Source organism: Salvelinus fontinalis, chromosome 41, assembly GCF_029448725.1.
Source record: "Salvelinus fontinalis isolate EN_2023a chromosome 41, ASM2944872v1, whole genome shotgun sequence".
NCBI lineage: Eukaryota > Metazoa > Chordata > Actinopteri > Salmoniformes > Salmonidae > Salvelinus > Salvelinus fontinalis.
The window spans coordinates 14,807,320-14,831,848 of NC_074705.1; the positions used below are offsets into that span (position 1 = coordinate 14,807,320).

Genomic DNA, 24,529 nt, shown 5'->3' on the forward strand with positions numbered 1-24,529 from the left:
ACTACTGCATGGCAAGCGATACCGGAGTGCGAAGTCTAGGACAAAAATAATTCTCAACTGTTTTTACCCCCAAGCCATAAGATTCCAGAACAGGTAATCAAATGGCTACCCGGACTATTTGCATTGTGTTCCCCCCCTCCCCCCTCCCCCAACCCCTCTTTGTCACAATAACTATACATTCATGTACATACTACCTCAGTTGGCCCGACATACCAGTGCCCCTGCACATATGCTAACCGGGCTTTCTGCATTGTGGCCCGCCACCCGTTACATACCACCCGCCAACCCCTCTTTTACGCTACTGCTTCTCTCTGTTTATCATAAATGCATAGTCACTTTAACCATATCTACATGTACATACTACCTCAATCAGCCCAACTAACTGGTGCCTGTATGTAGCCTCGTTACTGTATATAGCCTCTCTACTGTTTTTTTAACTGTCCTTTTTCTGTTGTTTTATTTCTTTACTTACCTATTGTTCACCTAATACCTTTTTTGCACTGTTGCTTAGAGCCTGTAAGTAAGCTTTTCACTGTAAGGTCTACACCTGATGTATTCGGTGCATGTGACAAATACACTTTGTTTTGATTTGTTCAGAGGAGACCGTGTGAATCAAGCCTTCATGGTCGAATTGCTGCAAAGAAACCGCTACTAAAGGACACCAATAAGAAGAAGACGCTTGGGCCAAGAAACACGAGCAATGGAGATTAGACCAGTGGAAATCTGTCCTTTGGTCTGATGAGTCCAAATGTTATATTTTGGTTCCAACCCCCGTGTCTTTGTGAGACGCAGAGTAGGTGAACAGATGATATCCGCATGTGTGGTTCCCACCGTGAAGCACGGAGGAGGAGGCGTGATGGTGTGGGGTTGCTTTTCTGGTGACACTGTCTGTGATTTATCTTGAATTCAAGGCACACTTAACCGACATTGGCTACCATAGCATTCTGCAGTGATACGCCATCCATCTGGTTTGCACTTAGTCCCACTATCATTTGTTTTTCAACAGTGCAATGACCCCAAACACACCTCCAGGCTGTGTAAGAGCTATTTGACGAAGAAGGAGAGTGATGGAGTGCTGCATTAGATGACCTGGCCTCCAGAATCACCCGACCTCAACCCAATTGAGATGGTTTTGGTTGAGTTGGTCTGCAGAGTGAAGGAAAAGAAGTCAACAAGTGCTCAGCATATATGGGAACAACCACTAGACTGTTGGAAAAGCATTCCAGGTGACTACCTTATGAAGCTTGTTGAGAGAATGCCAAGAGTGTGCAAAGCTGTCGTCAAGACAAACGGTGGCTACTTTGAAGAATCTAAAATCTAAAATACATTTTGATTTGTTTTAACACTTTTTTGGTTACTACATGTTTCCATATGTGTTATTTCATCATTTTGATGTTTTCACTATTATTCTACAATGTAGAAAATTAAGAAAAACCCTTGAATGAGTAGATGTGTCCAATTTAGAATGGTAATGTATATATATTTTTTGGGGCCAGGTTTCAGAGCGTTTCATTTGTACTTCACCCCATCTACCCCCAAAGTTTAGAAGCCACCTAGGTGACATCGGTGTCCATTTTGTTCTAGAATTCTCCCCATGTACAGTATATTGTTTAAACCATCTGTGCTACTTTTTTTTTAAACGTGAAAGTACAGAATGCTAAATTAGTTACAGGATTCTCCAGTTAACATTTTGATGATAATCAGGTCAAGCTCATCAAAATTATAAAAATACACAAAATAATTAAGAAAGTATAAAAGTATTTTACTGAGACAAACTTCCTTGCTTTTCAAAACATGATTGTTAATATTTCTCTCTTCTATTTGAATTAATGAACATGTCTTGGGGTGGCAGGTTGCCTAGTGGTTAGAGTGTTGGGCCAGTAACCAAAAGGTTGCTAGATCAAATCCCTGAGCTGGCAAGGTAAAAATCTGCCAGTTAAGGCAGCTAATCTACTGTTTCTAGGCCGTCACTGTAAATACGAAATTTGTTCATAACTGACTTGCCTAGTTAAATAAAGGTTAAATAAAATAATAATAATAATAATTGGAAGCTAGTCTGGAACTGTCTGACCTTCAACACATTCTGCAAGAGAGAAAAAGCTGCCAGAACGCTAAGTAATTAAAAGTGAGGCCTTTAATGAATAAAAATACGAATTAATTGAGCTGTGTCAAGGAATGGTGCATACACTCTGGGTTGAATTAGAGAGGGGTGGCTGGTGTAGTGTTATGGATTAATGGTAGTTGTAAACGGTACAGAGAAACACATAGGTCTACAATAATGTCATTCAGTGGAGGGGCTGACAGTGTCGATTTGAACCACATTGTGATGGTGTCAGATTTGTAATGTTAACCCAACTGTTGTCAGACGTTCACAGTTTAGCCTATCCATGTGGCACAGCACTTTGTTCCAGGAATACTACAGTAAGTGTGAAATGTTACACATGTTGGGAGACCCCCCCCCCCCCCCAAAGAAAATGTAATGACACAACCTTACATAAACAAATAACCTTCAATTCATGATGTTTTGATCTCTTATCAAAATGAAAAGAACCCTAGTGGTTATGAGCGTTGAGCCAGTAACCGAAAAGACTGTGGTTTTAATACCCGAGACGATCTGGTGAAAAATCTGTTGATGTGCTCTTGAGCAAAGCACTTAAAGCGTTTTATAGCAATTTATATCCGTTTAGTGCGATTTTGGGACATTTATTTCTGAAACGCTGTGAATTGCTGGGCACGCTTCCAGTTCATCCCGAACGCAGTTGGCATTTCCACATGGCAAGAGGACAGCTTTCCACCAAAAGACGATTACTCCCAAGAAAGGATCCTTTGCCCAAGATACTGATGGAAGAACAGCTCAAAGTAGGACATTTTTATTATGATAAATCGTGTTTCTGTCAAAATGTTAGTGGCTTAGGACGCCATGTTTTTTGACGTAGCTTCGCTTGGCGCAAATTGTATTGAAAAGTAAGGATAAATTAAAAAATGTAATTCCGCGATTGTATTAAGAATTAAATTGTCTATCAATCCCTGTCCACCCTATATTTTTTAGTCACGTTTATGAGTATTTATGTATAAGAGTAGATCACTGTCTAAGTGGCGCACGGACATTTTCGCACCAGCTTGGCTACATTTCACATTGTCTAACCATGATTTTGGTGGCTAAATATAAACATTTTCGATCAAACTCTATATGGATTGTGTAATATGATGTTACAGGAGTGTCATCTGAAGAATTCTGAGAAGGTTAGTGAAAAAATTAATATATTTTGGCGATGTTGACTTTTATCGCTCACTTTGGCTAGAATCAATGCTGGGCTGCTATGTGCTATGTGCTATGCTAATATAACGATTTATTGTGTTTTCGCTGTAAGACACTTAGAAAATCTGAAATATTGTCTGTATTCACAGGATCTGTGTCTTTCGATTAGTGTATGCTGTGTATTTTTACGAAATGTTTGATGATTAGTAAGTAGGTAAACACGTTGCTCAATGTAGTTTTTCTAGTCCATTTGTGACGGTGGGTGCAATTGTAACCTATGCCATCTACCTGAAATATGCACTTTTTTCTAACAAAACCTATCCCATACCATAAATATGTTATCAGACTGTCATCTGAGTTTTTTTCTTGGTTAGGGGCTATAAATATCTTAGTTTAGCCGAATTGGTGATAGCTACTGGTGTTGGTGGACAAATAAAAGATGGTGGATTATGCTAATGTGTTTTTAGGTAATAGATGTACATCTTTACATATTGTGTCTTCCCTGTAAAACATTTAAAAAATCGGACATGTTGGCTGGATTCACAAGATCTGTGTCTTTCATTAGCTGTATTGGACTTTAATGTGTGAAAGTTAAATATTTTAAAAAAATATTTTTTTTGAATTTCGCGGCTCTGCCTTTTCAGTGGGGGGGGGGGGGGGGGGAGTGCCGCTAGCGGCACCCTCATCCTAGACAGGTTAACCCTAATTGCTCTCTGGATAAAAGTGTCTGCTAAATGTAAAAAAAGGAGAATGTGGAAGGCTTAATTTGGGGTGTAAAACTCACCAGAGCGAGTCTTACTCAAATACATAAAAAAAAAAAATGTTGAGCAGAAAGCTTCACTTGAGATTTCCTACAGGTTAAAACAGCAGGGCCCAGTCAGTAAATGGTTGAGTCACAATTCCCTATTTCCAGTAGTGCACTGAGTTTGACCAGGGCCCATGCTTCCTGAATGAAACCCTATCCCCTACATGGTGCACTACTTCTGACCATAGCTGTCCCAAATGGCACTCTATTCTCTAGATAGTGGCATTTGGGACATATCCAATGTGATGGAGAGAGAGAGAGAGAAAATACAATTCTGAGAGTTGTGACATTCTGGAACGCATAGAGTGAGGGGATTCAAGCTGTGCATAAACGGCTGTTTATCAGTAGGAAGTGGTGAGGCATAGCTGGGGAGAACATGGAGGTCCTGGTAAGGTGTTACCCCCCCCCTCTCTTTTCAAGGAACTTAAATTATTTTTCATTAATCAGGTTTTTTGGGGGGTGGGTTGGGGGATTCTGATTGGGTTGCTAGCTAAAGGAATAATACTTTTGTGGCAAAATGTAAGGAGTGGTTTGTTTATGGGTTACTGGCTTTCTATACTCAAAATGTCATTTATGACTGCATGTGTATGAATTGTATGTATATTGTATGTATATATCCCCTCACTCACCCACCTACTATATATGTGTGGTACAGTATATCCTACAATCCAAATCCCTCCCTACATTGTTGACGCCATCGGAATGTAAACTATGTAACAGCTAGTTCAAGGCACCCCCAGATATCACCGCTTTCCACCCCGTGACGTCTTCATGTGATCTAATCACAGCAGTGTGCCTTGGATCTAACTGTGTCTACCTCCATTACCTGTGTGATGGCATCACACCAGGGTGCTACTGCAGCTCGCGCCACATCAAGAGACACTGTCACGTGCTCCTCTCAAAGGCTAAGCATAGGGGCCTGACACTACTGTACTGGTACTATATCTTTTTGTGTGTGTGTGTGTGTAACAATATATGTGTGTTACCGGATTAAACACAATACGCCAAGGGTCACCAAGATGGCTGGTATATGTTACCCATAGATGAACCATTTGTGTTATTAGCACTACATAATACATTCTCTTTGAGATACCCATAGAAAGTGCAAAAAAGCCCCTTTGGCCATGTTGTATAATTAGCATGGCTATGCTTAGATGGTGATGGTGGTTAACACGCGTGTCACAATGTGACAATTAACAGCAAGGAAAGTGTACGGAACGCCATAAAATAGTTGGGATTCACACCTACGTTGCAGATCACACCTGCTATCATCTGTTCACGCAATATGTCGACATTATATACAGTAACATTTGAACAGGAAAAAACACACCCAGTTGAATTAGCTGCTATTTACTTGAAAGAGAGAGAGAGAAAACGTAACAGTATCTTCTACGCGTTAAACAAATGTAGCTATTCCATCCATGGTAGTATTCTTCATGCTGTGTTGTCTGTGCTTTGGCTCGCCCCGTATGTATATTGTGAAGTGTGTGCTGGTGGTGCTGAGTGGTTGAGAGAGCGTCACAGAACATTACAAGCCCATCACAGGCTCACCACGCCTCATTAGAGTGCAACTAGCTGTACACTCCAGACCCAAGACACACACACACACACACACACACACACACACACACACACACACACACACACACACACACACACACACACACACACACACACACACACACACACACACACACACACACACACACACACACACACACACACACACACACACACACACACACCAGGGGTTGTTAGGTTGCTACATATCAGTACTTACCTCTCACTGACGGATGCAGCAGTGTTCTGGGACACAATGGCTACCATGTATCACCCAGTTGCACAATGTAGAGATAATACCCACATAGCTTTTGCAATTCTCTATTTTTCTCTTTTTATTTTCTTCATGACCATAAAATATGCTGAGTGTTCCAGCACAAAACGGCTAATAGGATCTTAATTTGATGACACTGTTGTTGAAGGAAATTTCCTGCACAGCATGAAATGCAAACTTGTAGTGTATTCAAGGTTTAAAAAGGCTTTTAAAGTTTGCAATTTCCACTTTAACATTTTAAACTTGATTTGCCCACTAAAAATATATCAACCCCCACAAAAATGTCCATTAATTATAATTCACATAATAATTTACATTTACTGAAGTTGCAGGATTATTTTCCTGCTGTAAGAAACTGGTCAAATTAAGATCCCACATCTGTAATACCCAGGTGGGTGTACATTGGTGGTGGAAGGGGGGAATTGTAAATATGTAATGAAAATGACTTATTATTATTCCTTGTAGCTTTGCAATGCTCTCTCTAGCCATCTTCCTATAGGTGACCTACAGTTACCTTTGAAGAGCAAATCCAATTAGCCTATGCAAGATACTTTTTTCGCTTGTGTAGCTCATGGGGTTGTGTGAAACTTACTCCTCAGACTGAAGTGTCCGCACTTGTGCCAGTGAATAGCTAGCTTTCACGTGGCGCCGACATGTAAGACGCTTCAGGAGGGTGGTCACGTGTGCTAACAGGGCAAAGGTCCAGAGTTCCCGCAAGGTATGGGCTCAATCAGGAGGACCTGGTTCTCATTAAGCAAGCCGCGTGACGTCCTTTACAGTGGTGACTTGGATCTGGGGTCGCTGTTGAGTAAGTTTGAGGGGTGAATGTAGCACATGTGCATGTGTAGAACTTACTCCTCAGCCTGAAGTGTCCCCACTTGTACCAGTGAATAGCTAGCTTTATTGCGTGGCATGACATCTTTTACACTTGGTTTGGCCCAGATGTCCACTGTGTGTTTGTAGTGTCACCACTGAGGCCCAGAGAGCATCTCTTACGGTTAGACAGAGGGAACTAGGGAACTCTACTATAGCCCTGAAACGAAACGCCAGGCGGTGCATATTGATGCTGCTTGCCTAGAACAACACAACACAGAAACCCCATCTGCACTAACAATGTAATTAAACGGTCCTGACAGCCTAGTGTGTGTGTAGTGTGCTTGTGTAGTGTGTGTGTGTGTGTAGTGTGGGGCAGCTGCATTCATATGGTAGAGAACAGAACAGATCACAAAAGGCTGAGGGGTGAGGGTGAGGAGGAGATATGAAGAGAGATATGATATGAAGCTATGCACCGTGGTATGAGGGGTGAGGAGGAGATATGAAGCTATGCACCGTGGTATGAGGGGTGAGGAGGAGATATGAAGCTATGCACCGTGGTATGAGAGGCGAGGAGGAGACATGAAGCTATGCACTGTGGTATGAGGGGTGAGGAGGAGATATGAAGCTATGCACCGTAGTATGAGGGGTGAGGAGGAGATATGAAGCTATGCACCGTGGTATGAGGAGTGAGGAGGAGATATGAGCTATGCACCGTGGTATGAGAGGCGAGGAGGGGATATGAAGATATGCACCGTGGTACGAGGGGTGAGAAGGAGATATGAAGCTATGCACTGTGGTATAAAAGGCGAGGAGGAGATATGAAGCTATGCACCCTGGTATGAGGGGTGAGGTGGAGATATGAAGCTATGCGCCGTGGTATGAGGGGTGAGGAGGAGATATGAAGAAATGCACTGTGGTATGAGGGGTGAGGAGGAGATATGAAGCTATGCACCGTGGTATGAGGGGTAGAGGAGATATGAAGCTATGCACCGTGGTATGAGGGGTAGAGGAGATATGAAGCTATGCACTGTGGTATGAGGGGTAGAGGAGATATGAAGCTATGCACCGTGGTATGAGGGGTAGAGGAGATATGAAGCTATGCACCGTGGTATGAGGGGTAGAGGAGATATGAAGCTATGCACTGTGGTATGAGGGGTAGAGGAGATATGAAGCTATGCACCGTGGTATGAGGGGTAGAGGAGATATGAAGCTATGCACTGTGGTATGAGAGGCGATGAAGCTATGCACCGTGGTATGAGACGCGAGGAGGAGATATGAAGCTATGCACCATGGTATGAGAGGCGAGGAGGAGATATGAAGCTATGCACCGTGGTATGATAGGCGAGGTGGAGATATGAAGCTATGCACCGTGGTATGAGAGGCGAGGAGGAGATATGAAGCTATGCACCGTGGTATGAGAGGCGAGGAGGAGATGTGAATCTATGCACCGTGGTATGAGAGGCGAGGAGGAGATATGAAGCTATGCACCGTGGTATGAGAGGCGAGGTGGAGATATGAAGCTATGCACCGTGGTATGAGAGGCGAGGAGGAGATATGAAGCTATGCACTGTGGTATGAGAGGTGAGGAGGAGATATGAAGCTATGCACCGTGGTATAAGAGGCGAGGAGGAGATATGAAGCTATGCACCGTGGTATGAGAGGCGAGGAGGAGATATGAAGCTATGCACCGTGGTATGAGAGGCGAGGAGGAGATATGAAGCTATGCACCATGGTACGAGGGGTGAGAAGGAGATACAACAGTACAGAAAGGCCTAAAAAAAACGTACATTTTTGAAAACTAAAAAAAAATGTACACTCAAGCACGGACATGTTATAGTAACAAAATGGAGAGAGAAGGAGATGGAGGGAGATGGAGAGAGTGAGCGAGAGAGAGAAAACGAGAAAGATAAAGCGAGAGGGAGAGAGACTCGAGTGTATGAATGATTGTTGTGATTTGGTCAAATAGAGAGTGTAGTTTTAGGTCAAGCCAAAGAAGGAGGTGGCCCACAGTAATAGCACCCCCACCCTAAACACATACTGTAAATGCCCCCTGTCTTTGTGTGTGTGTCTGTCTGTAATCTCAGACAACTGCCCTTTCTGTTACTGCCTTGCTGAGCAGGGAAATTGTATTTTCCAGCTGACCTTATCTCCTTCGACAGAGCTTTCAGTCCACTGCAGTCAGTTATACTGTAGGGTTACATCTCAAATGGCACCCTATTCCCTATATAGTTCACTACTACTTATGACAGGGCCCACAGGGCTCTGGTCAAAAGTAGTGCACTATATAGGGAATAGGGTGTCATTGAGGACACACCCCTTAGAGATGATGCTGACAGAGACGGACTATATTGTTATACATCTATGAGGTACTGTAGAGAGAAATAGTAGCACGGGATTGGAATCCCTGTTTTTAATCAGGTGTTATTTAATTATTCAATCATTCCATCTGTGGTATCAGATCACAGTACTCGCCGCACTTGCCAGTATGTGGTCAGTGAGGAGGACTCCCTCTGAAGAGGTGTTGCATGCTTTAAACTGTACTATAATGTCCTATGTGGTTTTTACCGTTCAAATGTCCTATTTGGCAAATAGTGGACTGTTAAGTAGGCCTGAAGCAGATCAAATAGCATAACTTTTTGGGGAATTGTTGACATACAGTAAGTATACTGTACTAAATGTGTACTACATTTACACGTTTCCTTTTCACCCTTCTTTATTTGCTTTAATAAATGAGCATGGCATTCAGTGTTGTTTCTATGAGACGGCAGTGTAGTGCTCTGGTTGTGTTTCAAGTAGGCCTACTAGGCTTTCAACAAGGGTGACGGAAGACGATCAAGTGGAGTGGAGCTTTTTAGAAACACAGCAGCTTGAATCTGCCAATCACACTCTAGTCTATAACATAAGAGAAACGTACTGGTAGTTAAGAGGAATCAACAGAAGGAGGATCTCAATGCCCCACTGTGTCAGTCCACTGCCAATTCACCGTCTCAACACACACGCACACGCGCATGCACACACACACACAGAACCATTAGAGAGTAAGACATCCACGAGTCATTTCAGAAAAACGTGTGTGTGTGTGTGTGTGTGTGTGTGTGTGTGTGTGTGTGTGTGTGTGTGTGTGTGTGTGTGTGTGTGTGTGTGTGTCTGTGTGTGTGTGTGTGTGTGTGTGTGTGTGTTTAGGTTGTGTACGGTGGCTTGCATGAATGTTGCTCTTGGCCTTTCTTCGCCGAGCTCTTTCATACTGGATTTCAAGTTGATCATGTTCTACATTTCAAATGTGTCATTCGTATTAATGTTGGCGCTCTCTCAAAGGAAGAGCCCACTGGTGTTATCCCTGCACTGCAGGAATTCATTAGCATTGCATAGAGAGTGGGTGCTGGCACACTCCAGCACATCCATGCAAATGGGAATGGATAGCTAATGTATTGTGGCAAGCAAGGATGTTTGTTTGTTTGTTCGATGCTGTGGATTTCTGAGATGAAGAAAAACACATTTCAGAAACTGCAAACATGTTTGTAGCTGTTGTTGTTGCAATCCCCATGTTTGGATATACTATACAGTAGAAAAGCCTCAGGGATTTGCTCGCAATGTACATGTATAGAAAACATGAAGTGCGTTTTATGTTTTGTGTTTGACTTGTATAGCTTCAGTGCGTTATGGATGTTGGTCATTTCATGCAGGATCTATTTTCGTGGAATAGGCTATGTAATAACAGCCCGCGATCAACTCCAAGTCGGGTCATAAACCTAATTTGCCTTGCATTGTCATTGATCGCTTCACAAATCACCTAAGCGCCCACTGTGTCCCACTGTTTCCTAGTCTGACCATATTTGGTTCAAGCAGGCTGAAAAGGAGCCCATCATTTTCAGGATCGTTATGAGACTGCCCCAGGGCCTCGGAGGAGACCTCACGCAGTCACACCGAGCATATTGTTTCATGATAGAAATGTGATGTTTTACGTCCCAAATGACACACTATTCCCTTTACGGTGCACTAGTTTTGATCAGGCCCCCTGGTCAAAAGTAATGCACTTTGTAGGGAATAAGGTGCCATTTGAGAGGCAGTCATGCTCTCTCTTTCTCTATCTGGGTCAGGGTTGGATGCGCAGTTTGCTGCCATTCGCTAGTGATCATGAGCCAATAAGGCCGATGACAGTGAGATCTTCCAGCTAGAGAGCACATCATATGAGGTGTGAATAAAAACCTTTCCACCTGGACATGCAAGAGCTGCTGGGGCCGTGCTTGGACATGCAAGGAAGGAACTGCCGGCAGGATTTTTGGCCTTTAATTGTCCATGGTTGTTGAGCTAAGACAGTGATCGTGTTAAATTGCTGAGAAAGTTATAGCTGTGAATTCTCAGGGTGAAATTTTGGACATGCTCTGCTTGATCCAAATAAACAATGAGAGAATAAATATACAGTTCATTAGAGTCACCAGCCTCAGAAATTGCAGGCCAAATAAATGCTTCACAGAGTTCAAATAACAGACACATCTCAACCTCAACTGTTCAGAGGAGACTGTGTGAATCAGGCCTTCATGGTCGAATTACTGCAAAGAAACCACTACTAAAGGTGACCGATAATAAGAAGAGACTTGCTTGGGCCAAGAAACACGAGCAATGGACATTAAACCGGTGGAAATTTGTCCTTTTGTAAGGGCCGACGCTGGAGAAGAGAAGCAGGTACGGGGAGTTGAACATCTAATGTGGAACAGAAATTGAAGAGTACAGGAAAAGTGTCAGATAACAAAAAAGACAAACAAACGTTAATCCTGAAGTGGGGAACAGAGCTTGGCAACAGACAGATACAGGGGAAGTAATGACAGGTGAATGAGTCCAGGTGAGTCCAATAATTGCTAATGCGCATGATGGGGGGGAAGGCAGGTGTGCGTAATTATGGTGGCAGGAGTGCGTAATGCTGGCTCCAGGTCATCTACAAGTCTCTGCTAGGAAAAGCCCCGCCTTATCTCAGCTCACTGGTCACCATAGCAGCACCCACACGTAGCACAGGCTCCAGCAGGTATATCTCACTGGTCACCCCCAAAGCCAATTCTTCTATTGGCCGCCTCTCCTTCCAGTTCTCTGCTGCCAATGACTGGAACGAACTGCAAAAATCTCTGAAGCTGGAGACTCTACCTCCCTCACTAGCTTTAAGCACCAGCTGTCAGAGCAGCTCACAGATCACTGCACCTGTACATAGCTCATCTGTAATTACCTCATCCCCATACTGTATTTATTTGTTTATCTTGCTCCTTTGTACCCCAGTATCTCTACTTGCACATTCATCTTCTCTACATCCTACCATTCCAGTGTTTAATTGCTATATTTTAATTACTTCGCCACCATGGCCTATTTATTGCCTTACCTCCCTTATCCTACCTCATTTGCACATGCTGTATATAGATTTTTCTGCTGTATTTTTGATTGTATGTTTGTTTATTCCATGTGTAACTCTGTTGTTGTATGTGTCGCACTGCTTTGCTTTATCTTGGCCAGGTCGCAGTTGTAAATGAGAACTTGTTCTCAACTAGCCTACCTGGTTAAATAAAGGTGAAATAAAATTAAAATAAATAAAAACTGCTGGGAAGCCTGGCACCCGAAGTGATGGGTAGCGTGAGCAGGCGTGACACCTTTGGTCTGAGGATTCCAAATGTTTTTTTTGTTAAGACGTAGAGTAGGTGAACGGATGATCTCCATGTGTGGTTCCACCGTAAAGCATGGAGGTGTGATGGTGTTGTGGTGCTTTGCTGGTGACACTGTCTGTGATTTATTTAGAATTCAAGGCACACTGAGCCAGCATGGCTACCAGGCATTCTGCAGCGATACGCCATCCCATCTGATTTGCGCTTACTGGGACTATCATTTATTTTTCAACATGACAAAGACCCAACACACCTCCAAGTTGTGTAAGGGCTATTTAACCAAGAAGGAGAGTGATGGAGTGCTGCATCAGATGACCTGGCATTCACAACCACACGACCTCAACCCAATTGAGATGGTTTGGGGTGAGTTGGTCCGCATAGTAAAGGAAAGCAGCCAATAAGTCCTCAGAATATGTGGGAACTCCTTCAAGAAAAGCATTCCAGGTGAAGCTGGTTGAGAGAATGCCAAGAGTTGTGCAAAGCTGTCATCAAGGCAAAAGATGGCTACTTTGAAGAATCTAAAATACAAAATATAAACCCTTGAATGATTAGGTGTGTCCAAACTTTTGACTGGTACTGTAAGTGTTCAGACCTTTTACTCAGTGCTTTGTTGAAGCACCTTTGGCAGCGATTACAGCCTCGAGACTCCCTGGGTATGACGCTACAAGTTTGACACACCTGTATTTGTGGAGTTTCTCGCATTCTTCTCTGCATATCCTCTCAAGCTCTGTCAGGTTGGACGGAGAGCGTCGCTGCACAGCTACTTTCAGGTCTCTCCAGAGATGTTCGATCGGGTTCAGTCTGGGCTCTGGCTGGGCCACTCAAGGGCATTCAGAAACTTGTCCCGAAGCCACTCCTGTGTTGTCTGGACTGTGCGCTTAGGGTTGTTGTCCTGTTGGAAGGTGAACCTTTGCCCCAGTCTGAGGTCCTGAGTGCTCTGGAGCAGATTTTCATCAAGGATCTCTCTGTACCTTGCACCGTTCATCTTTCCCTTGATCCTGACATGTCTGCCAGTCCCTGCCGCTGAAGAACATCCCCACAGCATGATGCTGCTCCACCATGCTTAACCGTAGGGATGGTGCCAGGTTTCCTCCATACATCACGCTTGGCATTTCAGGCCAAAGAGTTCAATCTTGGTTTCATTAGACCGGAGAATCTTGTTTCTTATTGTCTGAGAGTCCAAGCGGGCTGTCATGTGCATTTTACTGAGGAGTGACTTCCGTCTGGCCACTCTACCATAAAGGCCTTGTGCAGTGCTGAAGAGATGGTTGACCTGGAAGTTTCTCCCATCTCCACAGAGGAACTCTGGAGCTCTGTCAGAGTGACCATCGGGTTCTTGGTCACCTCCCTGACCCAAAGGCTTTCTTCCCTGATTGCTCAGTTTGGCCAGGTGGCCAGCTCTAGGAAGAATCTTGGTTGTTCCAAACTTCTTCCATTTAAGAATGATGGCGGCCACTGTGTTCTTGGGGACCTTCAATGCTGCCTAGATTTTCTTTGGTACCCTTCCCCCAGATCTGTGCCTCGACACAATCCTGTCTCGGAGCTCTACAGACAACTCCTTCGACCTCAGGGCTTGGTTTTTGCACTGACATACACTGTCAACTGTGGGACCTTATATAGACAGATGTGTGCCTTTCCAAGTCATGCCCAATCAATTGAATTTTCCACAGGTGGACTCCAAGTTTTTATTTTCACTTTGTCATTATGGGCTATTGCGTGTAGATTGATTCGTTTTTATTTGGATTTAATACATTTTAGAATAAGGCTGTAACGTAAACAAAATGTAGAAAAAGCCAAGGGGTCTGAATAATTTCCGCAGTGTATATATCCATTTTTGAATAGAGTAATTGAATGGAGATCATATAAACATGTCACTGATTTTAGTGATCCTCAATAATTGAAATCTCCCTCCACATGAATATATTATAAGACAAGGAGTGTGTAGTGTGTATACCACTCTGCCAGTAATCAAGACTTTGCCTCTTTGAACCACTAACTGCAATGAGAGAAAGTCCTCTTCTGAAGTCACGTCAGCGAGGAAACATGAACACGTTCGCCTCTTAGCGCTTCACAAGGACAAGGTCTCTTTAACAAGTGTGTTGGCAGTCAGACTGGTAATGACTTAGGGGGCCCAGGAAACCTCTTTGATAAGTGACTTTAGCCACTGCTGCTGCAGCCTCTAAATTCATGTTTGGAACACTTCTCTAATATGTCTGTAATGTTATTATCTGGAGATCACATTATGTTGTCCTCATAAACTCTCCTTGGCACACAGAGAAGCATGAACATCCTGCCACCTCACCTCTCTGGTAAAATGACAGAGAGGTGTCATCTGTCTCACTGTCATCTGGCTCTATCTGCCCCTCACTTAATATTTGGCAGAGAAATATTGTTTAAATTTTACAATATTTAAGTCACTGAAATAATATTGAACCACATGTTATAATCCTTATAATACAGCATTACAAGGGTTTGTACATGCTTATAACACTTAATAAAGCATTATACCTGCTGGCTTTAAATAATGTTCTACCTCATATTGCTTTGACCTCAAGACTGGCAAATTATGGTCGCATGACAACTCTCTAAGAAGCCTGATATTAAAACTTAATATAGATAAGGATACACAGAGAGAATAAAACATCAGAAAGAATACATTCTTGTGTTGTGTTAGAAAGCAATCACATCAACTGTCCCTGCAAACACAACTCAGCATAACTGAATCCGGCCACAATGTCATAACGCCATATGCTCTGTACTCTCAGTAAACGACTTGCGGTGTAATTTTGAGCATGAGCATTTGAGTAGGTTACAATCTCCTCTGTCATTCCCTACTCAGCTGAATTCATGCTTTAGGAGAGTTGTTGGTTTGGCAGCCCCTCTCTCTGGGGCACCACTGCTCAATGGGCTGTTATTGTACTGCACTATCATCCTGCACCAGGCATATAAGCAGATTGACTCCCTGACACTTTTTTCCCCCCATACCCCTTATTTGTAGTGTTTTTTAACATTTTCTTTCTTCCAGGTTTTGCCTTCATTCACTACTGTCACAATTGCAGTAGGTTGCAAAAGTTGCTGAATAGTAGAATGGTATATGAATGAATAATTTTGTCAATAATCAAGAAGGAGGTGGTTTTGTTCGATTGAGAAAGTCTCCATAATGCATTTCTATACAAGTGTGCATCCTCAATCCTCAGCCAGCAGACCTCCACCTCCTCCTCCTTCTGAATCACATTAGAAAGCAATACATCACCAGACAACTAATTCAGTTGTGAGCTCTCTGACCCCAGCTAAATATGAATGTATTTGTCCTGCTTCTAAACTAAACTATTTCCCGACCTTCTTTGTATGTTCTTTGTATATCCTTTGTGTATCTAAAAAAAAATACAGATACCCTTCTTTCCATGAGTAAATCCATTCGCACATGCACTCGCACACCACTCTACACTCTTAGAAAAAAAGGTGCTATCTAGAACCTTAAAGGGTTTTCTGACTTTCCTCATAGGATAACCCTTTGAAGAACCCTTTTTGGTTCCAGGTAGAACCCTATTGGGTTCCATGTAGAACCCATTCGGTTCTGCATTGAACCCAAAAGAGTTCTACCTAAAAATAGTTATCCTATGGGGACAGCCGAGGGGAACCTTTTGGAACCTTTTTACTAAGAGTGTACAATACACCGGTCCTTCCCAAACTTTTTCATTCATGCCCCACTTTCATCATTGTGGAACATCCCCACCCCACATTTTTCCTTACAATTGTATACATTTTGCAATGGGGTGGAGATCAATTGTTGCAGTTTTGTAGCAAATTACCTGCGTCATTCAAATATTACAACAAAATCAATGGGCTGAAAACCCTAGCTAAAGAATGTTAGCGGACATGAGCTATTTGACCAGCTAGACATTTCTGGGGCTATCCAAGGTCCGCAATGACTGACATGACAAGAGGAAAACTGCTGATTCACTACCCAGTTTCCATTGTTATAATAGAATGCAATAGAATTGTACGTACATACCCAAACCAGAAGCCATGGATTACAGGCAACATCCGCACTGAGCTAAAAGGGTAGAGCTGCTGCTTTCAAGGAGCAGGACTCTAACCCGGAAGCTTATAAGAAATCCCGCTTTACCCTCCGACGAACCATCAAACAGGCAATGTGTCAATACAGGACTAAGATCGAATCGTACTACACCAGCTCCGACGCTCGTCGGATGTGGCAGGGCTTGCAAACTATTACAGACTACAAAGGGAAGCATAGCAGAGAGCTGCCTAGTGACATGAGCCTACCAGACGAGCTAAATCTCTTCGAGGCAAATTACACTTAAACATGCATGAGAGCATCAGCTGTTCCGGACGACTGTGTGATCACACTCTCTGCAGCCGATGTGAGTAAGACCTTTAAACAGGTCAACATTCACAAAGCCGCAGGGCCAGGCGGATTACCAGGCAGTGTACTCCAAGCATGCGGAAAGTGGAAAGTGTCTTGACATTTTCAACCTCTTCCTGTCTGAGTCTGTAATACCAACATGTTTCAAGCAGACCACCATAGTCCCTGTGCCCAAGAACACTAAGGTAACCTGCCTAAATGACAACCGACCTGTAGCACTCACGTCTGTAGCCATGAAGTGCTTTGAAAGGCTGGTCATGGCTCAATTCAGCACGATTATCTCAGAAATCCTAGACCCACTCCAATTTGCATACCGCCCCAAAAGATCCACAGATGATGCTATCTCTATTGCACTCCACACTGCCATTTCACACCTTGACAAAAGGAACACGTATGTGAGAATGCTATTCATTGACTACAGCTCAGCGTTCAACACCTCCCTCTGCAACTGGATCCTTGACTTCCTGATGGGTCGCCCCCAGGTGGTAAGGGTAGGTAACAGCGTATCCGCTACGCTGATCCTCAACACGGGGGCCCCTCAGGGGTGCGTGCTCAGTTCCCTCCTGTACTCCCTATTAACTCATGACTGCACAGCCAGGCACAACTCCAACACCATCATTAAGTTTGCCGATGACACAACAGTGGTAGGCCTGATCATCACAACGACGAGACAGCCTATAGGGAGGAGGTCAGAGACCTGGCCGTGTCGTGCAAGCACAACAACCTCTCCCTCAACGTGATCAAGACAAATGAGATGATTGTGGAGTACAGGAAAAGGAGGACCGATCACGCCCCCATTCTCATCGACGGGGCTGTAGTGAAGCAGGTTGAAAGCTTCAAGTTCCCTGGCATCCACATCACCAACAAATTAACATGGTCCAAGCACACTAAAACAGTCGTGAAGAGGGCACAACATAACCTATTCCCCCTCAGGGGACTGAAAAGATTTGACATGGGTCCTCAGATCCTCAAACGGTTCAACAGCTGCACCAACGAGAGCATCCTGACAGGTTGCATCACTGCCTGGTCTGGCAACAGCTCAGCCTCCGACCGCAAGGCACTAAAGAGGGTAGTGCGTACGGCCCAGTAAATCACTGGGGCCAAGCTTCCTGCCATCCAGGACCTCTATACCAGGCGGTGTCAGAGGAAGGCCCTAAAAATTGTCAAAGACTCCAGCCACCCTCTTCATAGGCTGTTCTCTCTTCTACTTCGTGGATTACCAAGTCTAGGTCCAAGAATCCTCTAAACCGCTTCTACCCCCAAGCCATAAGACTCCTGAACATCTAATGAAATGGCTACCAGACTATTTGCACAGCCCCCGCCCCTCCTTTACGCTGCTGCTACTCTGTTATTATCTAGGCATAACTCTACCTACTCTACCTAATAACTCTACCTACATGTACAGTTGAAGTCAGAAGTTTACATACACCTTAGCTAAAAACATTTAAACTCAGTTTTTCACAATTTCTGACATTTAATCATAGTAAAAATTCCGTCTTAGGTCAGTTAGGATCACCACTTTATTTAAAGGCTATGCTAGGTAAAGCGCCGCCTTATCTCAGTTCACTGGTCACGGAGGCAACACCCACCCGTAGCACGCGCTCCTGCAGGTGTATCTCACTGATCATCCCTAAAGCCAAAACCTCATTTGGCCGCCTTTCCTTCCAGTTCTTTGCTGCCTGCGACTGGAACGAATTGCAAAAATCTCTGAAGTTGGAGACTTTTATCTCCCTCAACAACTTTAAACATCTGCTATCTGAGCAGCTAACCGATCGCTGCAGCTGTACATAGTCCATCTGTAAACTACCCACCCAATTTACCTACCTCATCCCCATACTGTTTTTATTTATGTACTTTTCTGCTCTTTTGCACACCAGTATCTCTTCTTGCACATGATCATATGATGATTTATCACCCCAGTGTTAATCTGCTAAATTGTAATTATTCGCTCCTATGGCGTATTTATTGCCTACCTCCTCATGCCTTTTGCACACATTGTATATAGATTCTCTTTTTTTCTTGTTTATTGTTTACTCCATGTGTAACTCTGTGTTGTTGTCTGTTCCCACTGCTATGCTTTATCTTGGCCAGGTCGCAGTTGCAAATGAGAACTTGTTCTCAACTAGCCTACCTGGTTAAATAAAGGTGAAATAAAAAAAGAAAAAAAAAGAATGTGAAATGTCAGAATAATAGTAGAGAGAATGATTTATTTCAGCTTTTATTTCTTTCATCACATTCCCAGTGGGTCAGAAGTTTACATACACTCAATTAGTATTTCGTAGCATTGCCTTTAAATTGTTTAACTTGGGTCAAACATTTCGGGTAGCCTTCCACAAGCTTCGCACAATAGGTTGGGTGAATTTTGAATATAGATACTTTTGTACCTGTTTCCTCCAGCATCTTCACACGGTCCTTTGCTGTTGTTCTGGGATTGATTTGCACTTTTCGCACCAAAGTACATTCATCTCTAGGAGACAGAACGCGTCTCCTTCCTGAGCGGTATGATGACTGCGTGGTTCCATGGTGTTTATTATTGCGTACTATTGTTTGTACAGATGAACGTGGTACCTTCAGGCGTTTGGAAAATGCTCCCAAGGATGAACCAGAGTTGTTGAGGTCTGCAATTATTGTTGTTGTTGAGGTCTTGGCTGATTTCTTTTGATTTTCTCATGATGGCAAGCAAAGAGGCACTGAGTTTGAAGGTAGGCCTTGAAATTTATCCACAGGTAGTCCTCCCATTGACTAAAATGATGTCAGAAGCTTCTGAAGCCATGACATTATTTTCTGGAATTTTCCAAGCTGTTTTAGGCACACTCAACTTAGTGTATGTACACTTTTGACCCACTGGAATTGTGATACAGTGAATTATAAGTGAAAATAATCTGTCTGTAAACAATTGCTGGAAAAAGTTACTTGTGTCATGCCCAAAGTAGATGTCCTAACCGACTTGCCAAAACTATAGTTTGTTAACAAGAAATTTGTGGAGTGGTTGAAAAACGAGTTTTAATGACTCCAACCTAAGTGTATGTAAACTTCCGGCTTCAACTGTACATATTACCTCATTAACCTCGACTAACCGGTGCCCCCACGCATTGACCTGTACTGGTGCCCCCTGTATATAGTTTCACTATTGTTGTTTTACTGCTTTCTTAAATTATTTGTTACTTTTATATGTATTTTTTTTAGGTATTTTTCTTAAAACTGCATTGTTGGTTAAGGGCTTGTAAGTAAGCGTTTTAATGTAAGATCTACACCTGTTGTATTTGGCGTATGTCACAAAAACAATTTGATTTGATTTGACATTGAACCTAGTTGGTTAGCTTTAGCTGTCTGCAGATATATGAATGCTGGCAAGCTATGATAATCACTTTGTATTGTTAGAAGTATGGGTTGGGATTATTGCCACATTCAAAACAGCTGGGAACTGGGAACTCGGAAATGTCCAATTCTGACAAAAAAAGGAAATTTGCTCTGACAGGGAAAAATAGAAAACGGTCTTCCAACTTGGAATTCCAACTCGGGAATTCGGGACTCTTTTTAGAGCCCCGACTTTCCGAACTGAAGATCACTGATGTCATGATTTGACCTCATATTTTCCCAAGTTCCCAGTTGCCTTGAAAGCACCTTTATGTAATTTGTTTAGTTAGCTAGATAGATAGCTAGCTAGATACATGTCTAAACAAAAGACTCCACTTTGCCAGATGATTACATGATCCATGAAATTAGCTAGGTGTGTCTGGGGGTGATTACGGTCATCTATTGTATTTCATGAACATGTGTATATGTTTAGACAGTAGTGACCCATCCACTTATCTGGGGGGTGGTTATAGCATATCTTTCACATGACCCATCAATTTACACAAGTGTGTCTGCGTAAGAGTCATCTAATAATTGTAAAATGTTTATATAATATGTATCTGTATGCAAATATGCAAATAAGTATTTCACTGTACTGTTTACACCTTCTGTATCCTGTGCATGTGACAAATAAACGTAGATTTGATTTGATATAGTGTGCGTTTACCAGAGATGGTAATGTGAAGAACAACATGACCTGCACCAAAGTCAGATTAGGATATAGGTCTAGATAAAGCGTATTTTTGCTTCTACTTTCACCCCTTTTAGTCTTGAAATCTTTGGTTGTTTACTACACTAGCTCACTCTGTTTAGCAAATGGCCTCACATGTGAATCCTTGAAGAGATGGGTGGGGCTAAGGCTTAAGAGGGTGTGAACGATGCTGAATGGGTGTTGACAAAGAACAGGGCTCCAGCCGGTGTACCAAAACATTCAAGGGCCATTTTCTTAATAGTGGGGTAACAAGTTGATCAACTTTCAAAGCAGAATAACTTTTGCATTGTTCCTCAACTGCAGTGTAGTATATACAATGTTCAAGCTATGAATCTCTACTTTTATCCAATGTAAAAAAGATCACAATTTCAAATTTTGCTGCTGGTCACATATAACAACAGATTAAATAAATTAAGTAAAGTACGAGGCGGGAGAAAGGGGAACAATGGGTGAGTTGATGAGCGAGTGGGAACGTACAGTATAATGCATAATTATGTAATTACCAATTGTGATTAATGAACTGGGCAGGCCATTTTATTATATTAGTATATTCTAATTATAATCTCAAAAGGGTATGTACCCTATATCAGTCCTCCAAATCCAAGCAATCTTATCAGTCTTCTCTGGCCTATTTGTAGTACACAGTGAGAGCGTGCGTAATTTACAATGGCAAGAAGACTAATGGATGATCATGCTGCGTTAGCGCTGCTACAAGATCTGAATGAAAACGACTCAGATGGCGGGGAAGAATTTAATCATAACATCTCTGATAATTCTTCTTCTAATTCTGAGCCTCAGCCTCAACCTACACCTATGAGGCCTAAGCACAAAAAAGCCAGAATGGTACGCACTGAGCAGGTGCCCGCGCCACCAACACATGAAACGCTGAGACAGGAGAAAGGAAGGGAAGGCACCGTTTTGGAAAATATCCACATCGGGCAGCATGTGGATAGGAGATGAGGCTTGTGGAACCTTACGTGGGCAAGGGGAGAAATGTCACCGTGGACCATTTCTTTACTTCACTGGCGTTGCCGAACAAGTTGCTTGCAATTAAAACAAGCCAGGTCGGCACCATGAACAAAGTAAGATGGGAGCTCCCTCCCTCTGTGCAAAATAAGCCACCTGCACAGCCGTTGTGCTCCACAGTGGTGCTGAAGAATGACAAGACAACTCTCACACTATACTAACGCAAGGCAAGAAAGAACGTTTCTGTGATGAGCACCATGCATTCGTCAGTTGCCATCAACGGGGACACAAAGAGAAAACCGGATATGCATTACAACCAAAGGTATGCCAATATGACATAATATGCATCGTCATATATTGATAAACTTATGCAATGTGTTATGCTCTTCTGTTTAACGGGTGTTTCTCTTATGGGAAGATTAATCCTGACGTTTTCTACTCTATTCTGTTCCATAGGTCGGTGTGGATGTTTTGGATCAGATGGCACGGCTGTACTCTGTGACAGGAGGCACCAGCCACTGGCCTGCTGCTGTGTTCTACAACATGCGTGACTTGTTGTTTGAGCAGTGCAGTTAAAAACGTGCTTTCAGTTCCACACTATGAGGTTGGATTAATACTGTGAAATTGTGAAAATTATAATAATGCCCTTTTTAGTGTAAGAGCTGTTTGAAAAGACTGCCTGAAATGTAAGCCTCTTTTGGTCGAATGGAGTTTTGACCTGCCTGGTGACATCTCCAGGCAATAAATAAGTTAATAGACCAATAACAAAGACAATTACAAATGTCTTTGCAAATAACAGCTAGTTTTCTGTTTTCCCCTCCCCACTCAGACCACTCCCAGAGAGTCCTTGCAAAATTATTGCTGTAGAAATTGCTCTCTGCTTTTTGAATTGAAAACAATCACATTAAAGTACTTAATACCCAGAAATGATTTGATATTGAGATCAAAATGGCTGCATTGGACCTTTTTTAATTATTTTATTTTTTTACAAATGTGTTTGTTTATCTCCTGTTTCTGTAGCATGATGCAGCTTAATGTACAAGTACATTGGACAATAAGCTTATATGCACATACTATCTAGTTATACTATATTCAGGCCATCATAACATGCAGTTTTCCTCCGAGTAGACTTTTCGTATATGTCAAAACTGAGAGGCATCAGTTTGTTCCTCCCTGGTTAAGGTAACAACACTGACATGTTGACAGCTTTGACGTGTGAGAATGGAGTGGTCCTGACTCCTGTGTAACATGGGTTACAGCAGAAATGTCATGTGACGATGATGGAGTTGCCATCCCCTGGTGTCCATCAAGCTTTGTCTACCGTTTAGACTCATGGTCTGCATCCCAAATGGCACCCTATTCCCTATTTAGTGTACTACTTTTGACCAGGGCACTATATAAGGGAAAAGGTGCCATTTGGGACACATACCTGTGTCACAGACAACATAAAGGCACATACCTGTGTCACAGACAACAATAAAGGCATATACCTGTGTCACAGACAACAATAAAGGCATATACCTGTGTCACAGACAACAATAAAGGCACATACCTGTGTCACAGACAACAATAAAGGCACATACCTGTGTCACAGACAACATAAAGGCACATACCTGTGTCACAGACAACATAAAGGCACATACCTGTGTCACAGACAACAATAAAGGCACATACCTGTGTCACAGACAACAATAAAGGCACATACCTGTGTCACAGACAACAATAAAGGCACATACCTGTGTCACAGACAACAATAAAGGCACATACCTGTGTCACAGACAACAATAAAGGCACATACCTGTGTCACAGACAACAATAAAGGCACATACCTGTGTCACAGACAACATAAAGGCACATACCTGTGTCACAGACAACATAAAGGCACATACCTGTGTCACAGACAACAATAAAGGCACATACCTGTGTCACAGACAACAATAAAGGCACATACCTGTGTCACAGACAACAATAAAGGCACATACCTGTGTCACAGACAACAATAAAGGCACATACCTGTGTCACAGACAACAATAAAGGCACATACCTGTGTCACAGACAACAATAAAGGCATGACAGAAGCCCCTTCGAGCACATACTGTACATACATGATACTGTAAATAGAATTCTATATTTTGTAGCCAAGTCACCAATTAACATTAGCTTGATCTCCCTTCGAGCACATACTGTACATACATGATACTGTAAATATAATTCTATATTTTGTAGCCAAGTCACCAATTAACATTGGACTGTAGGCTGCATGTTGCCCACATGCAAAGTGATAAAGCTTGCAGAAGAGCCTGAAAAAAGCATCTAAATAGCTTTGTAATACATGTAGCAATTATAAAAGATGTTCATGCCTACATGGTCGACTGCCAGCAGTTATAGGCGTAACACCGTCAGAGAAAACATCGCAGCGAACAAGACGCCATGTGAAAACCATTAAAACGTAAGCAGCTATTAATCATTTATATCAAAGCAGACACTGACCAGAGAAGCTGAATAATTCCACGTCTTCATTTATTCTGAGGTGTCTTGCTAAGGGCTGTCTTTCTATTTTTGTGAGTCATTTACACACGCTGGTAACAGCAGGCTACTGGATCAAACAGCAGTAAGTTCTGATTTCAGCTCGCGTTTGAACACCTGACAAATGGAATGCGACCAACAGGTTTATAAATAGACATGCTTTTATTTCATTGATCAAAACAGGAACAAAACAGATTAGTTTTCAACGCCCCAAAGCTATGTGTT

At 42.7% G+C, this 24,529-nt stretch overlaps 1 long non-coding RNA gene across 3 annotated transcripts in view; it reads right to left on the bottom strand.

Moving 5' to 3' along the window:
* Positions 1-24,409, bottom strand: part of LOC129840567 (uncharacterized) — a 59,781-nt gene extending 35,372 nt beyond the window's left edge. For all 3 annotated transcript variants that reach the window (XR_008757216.1, XR_008757217.1, XR_008757215.1), the window contains exon 1: positions 24,269-24,409. This is a non-coding gene — a long non-coding RNA (uncharacterized LOC129840567). The remainder of the gene's footprint in view (positions 1-24,268) is intronic.
* Between the last annotated feature and the right edge of the window lie 120 nt (positions 24,410-24,529).